This window comes from Rutilus rutilus (genome assembly GCF_951802725.1).
Source record: "Rutilus rutilus genome assembly, chromosome: 4".
NCBI classification, from domain to species: Eukaryota; Metazoa; Chordata; class Actinopteri; order Cypriniformes; family Leuciscidae; genus Rutilus; species Rutilus rutilus.
The window spans coordinates 34,406,998-34,410,927 of record NC_140212.1 but is presented as its reverse complement, the minus strand read 5'-3'; positions in this window follow the sequence as shown (position 1 = coordinate 34,410,927).

Sequence of the window (3,930 nt, the reverse complement as noted above, 5' to 3'; positions counted from 1 at the left end):
ACAATATTCATTTCTGATTTCATGAATGTCATTGTTTACTAGTAAGAAATACATTTTATATATCTAAAAATTACACTTCTAATTATTGATATCAGAAATACATTTTCAGATATCAGAAATGTAATTGTTGATATCAAAAATTAGCATTTTCATTAGAGAAAATTTAACTATCAAGAATTCATATCCTGAGAATGAATAAAAGTCACATCAGCTTCAGGTTATTAAGCGCTGTATTGTATTAATGAGATTTTCAGTCCACAGTAAGCACAAGAGTTATTGCAGTTGAGTTTGTGGACTGATGTAAAGAAGCATAAATATGTAATGTGAAAAAATACATTTTCTACTGATTTATAATTGTGGAGTTTGTCACATATACTGAGAATGAATAAAAGTCAGATCAGCTTCAGGTTATTAAGCGCTGTATTGTATTAATGAGATTATCAGTCCACAGTTAGCACAAGAGTTATTGCAGTTGAGTTTGTGGACTGATGTAAAGAAGCATAAATATGCTATGTGAAAAAATAAATTTCTTCTGATTTATAATTGTGGAGTTTGTATTGTGTTTGTCTAGTATGGCTTACAATAGTTCACAACAAAATGGGTAGTTCACTCAACTGCTCTAATGGTAAAACTGAAGCTGACCGTGTCTGTGGTCACCTGAGTGGCATCAGTCATCAGTGTTAATTGGAACAGCTGCTTTTTTCTTGTCACTTTTGTCTGATTTGAATAATAATAATTATAAGTTATTTATATTATAAGTTTGAGCTGAAATAACCCATATACATGTTGACAGGCTTAAGTGTATAATATTAGATAGATTAAAACACTTGAAAAGACAGAATAAACCTTTATTTTATGCATATAATGAAACCAGCATAATTTACTCTTCAAATTGTAACAAAACAGCCCATTAGGATTTTGCTAACAATAATAATTAGGAAAATAAAAGAACATTTGTGGATGATCACATCAATCTTTAAGAATCCAAATTAAAATGTCACTCCGTTTCTAAACTTAATTTAAAACAGATTAAATCTTGACAAATCCAAGAGTCCTTTCCACTTGATTCCACTATAACAGAAATAAATAATAATTAGAACATGTTACTTTCATAAAGATTTCTTTAAAGCTTGTTTCTGCCACAGATGAAAACATTTTAAAAGATAATTTGTTTTCTCAGAATTTGCGAGATATAACGTCAGAATTGAGTTAAAAACTCGTAATTAACTTTAAATGTTTTATTCTGTGGCGGAAACGAGCTTCCGTTATTATAATTGTTATTATTATCATTATCGTGTTGTAAAGTAGGCTATAACTTCTAAGATAAAAGTACTTATCTTTGTGACCACGTTGTTTTTTCCACAGTTCAATGTCTCCGACGCACAATCATCGTCCATTTTAATTATGCAGAAATCATTCTCAAAATATCCCTTAAGGCGAAAATACTACAGTAAAAGTATAAGGACAATGTTAACTTCCGTCCATTAGAGGCGCTAAGTGTCATGTAATCTGCCCAGCAACCGGCTCGGTCCCATAGACTGTAAAAAAAGATGGACGACGCCCCTTCGCTCTCTTCCATTGATGAGAACTGAAGCTGCCAGTGTCCCGATATGGCGCTGACATCTTGGAACTTGAGTCTGCGCAGTAGCGATCTCGGGACCAGACCTGCGCAGTAGTGAGCAGGAAGTAAATCAACCGCGAAATCAACGCCCCGCCCACACTCTCGCAGAATGCACGCAGGGAGAGTGGATTCTGCACACTTTTTAAAAAATTTATTGCAGTACGACAAGAGGCTTGTTAAAATAAAGTAAATACAATCTCCTCAGTCCTCCGGAGATCCCGAAAAAAATGTCCGTTGGTGCTTCAGTGACTACTTTGCTCAGAGAACCTGTCAATCACAGCTGTCAATCTTGACGCAGGGTTCTCAAGTTTTATCAAAATCTTGGAGTGAGATCACATGAGGTTGGGGGAGGAGCCCTAATGGAGCCCCGCCCCCACCTGTCCCCGCCCCCCAATTTTACCCATTGTTCATAATTAACCAGCACAAATTGAAATTATAACAATTGGTAAATCTGATAAATGACAGAGCAATTAATCACATCAAATATACTCTTTAATGTTATATTTCAAAATTACAATTAAGTTACAAAAATTACAAAAATATAACAAATTGCTCCAAACAGTTTGGAAAAACAAATATTTTTGCATTTTGAATGTGTCTAGTCGAAATGGTATAATGATTTATTGTGTGGTGGGACATTGAGAACAAATGACATATTAGAGTATTATTAAGGTATGTGTGTGTGTGTGTGTGTGTGTGTACACAAGAGCACACACTCCAGCTTATGAAATGTGTTTTGTGTTGTAAGTGTTTGAAAAATACAAATGCAATGGCAATCAATGATTACTGCTAATGTAACGTTATGTTTTGACAGGATATAAAATATTACCCAGAGCACTCTGCTTTAATACGTATGTAGCCTTAATGTAACTAGAAACACTATTAATACAGTATAATATATAATATTTAAAATAAAATAAATACATTTAAATTTATTTAAAATAAAATGAAGAAATACATCTTCATTCCTTCCCATACCCACTAACATTTCCCTTAGTTTCAGATAACGTAAGCTAGCCAAACTGAGCCAAAGCTTCTGGCCTGGTTGCAAAGTAGTTGTAGAGTTTTTGACTGCATCAATGATAATGTAGACGATGGGCTATATATTAAATGTTCTAGCCTAAAAATGTTAGACAAGCTTTCTTCCAACTTACCTTCTCCATCATCACGACGTGTGTTCGCGCGATGTTGTTGGTTACCTAGTAACGAACGTACGGTGGCCGAGAATGTTCCGTCAACTTCCGTGTTTTCGCGCATCTATGTTGCCTAGTAACGAACGCAATCTGGCCGAGATACGTGCTGGCGGCAGGAAACTTCACTTTGTGTGCCCGCGCCTCATATACAACGTTATATATAAAGCTTGTAGGACAATTTGGTTGGCATTGCCTTTTCAGAGTGAGAAATACACGGTGTGGCGTGTGAGCGTGTGAACTGGTTGAATTGCGTGTGTCTCACGGCCAATGTGTGAGACTTGAGAACCCTGATGACGTTACACCACCGCATCACGTAACTAACTAAAAACCAACTTATTTTTGAAACAGACACTTGAACTTACACCAGCGTGATAAAAACGACAGCAAATGAAAGAAACCACCTTTGGAAAAAAGATATTTGAAGTGTAATTTAATTGTTTAGTTGGTCTCACGTCCCGTTGAATAACATGGGGAGGCGGGGCTTATGACCTATACTAGGACCAGTCACCGGGGGGCGATCGAGACGTTTTGGCTTCACTTTTCAGGGCTTGTGTGGCACGCTTGCTCGGTCCTCACAGCGCCGCCAACTTCACCAGTTCAGTGAGTGTCGTGTGTGAGAACATTTGAGCTGATAGTGTGGCTGTATACACCCCTCTAGTGGTCAAGCGATTTTTTTTTCAGCCTTATAGTGTCAGCAGAAATCAGGGTCCTCACAACATGCTATGTGGTCATGGTCCTCACAAGGATAGCTAAACACGTATGTGTGTGTGTGTGTGTGTGTGAGCGTGAGTGAGTGAGCTAGAGAGAGAGAGAGACAGTCCCATGCCGTACGATTGTGACGTCACCACAGATCTCGTCTAATCACCACCACAACAAACAACTCTATGATATATTAATTATATATTTTTTTATTTAAAACAACCCAAATATGCCGTAATACATTTGGATGCTGCATTAAACAAATTCTTAAAGGGGAACAAATGTAAATAATAAATAAACTCCATAGCTGATTCCAAGTGATCAAGGACGTTCCAATTCAGCCCGCCGCAGTTTCCGCCAGTAGTGGGCACTCGTGCAACGTAAGCAATGACATACATCCGAGTGAACGAGACGGAG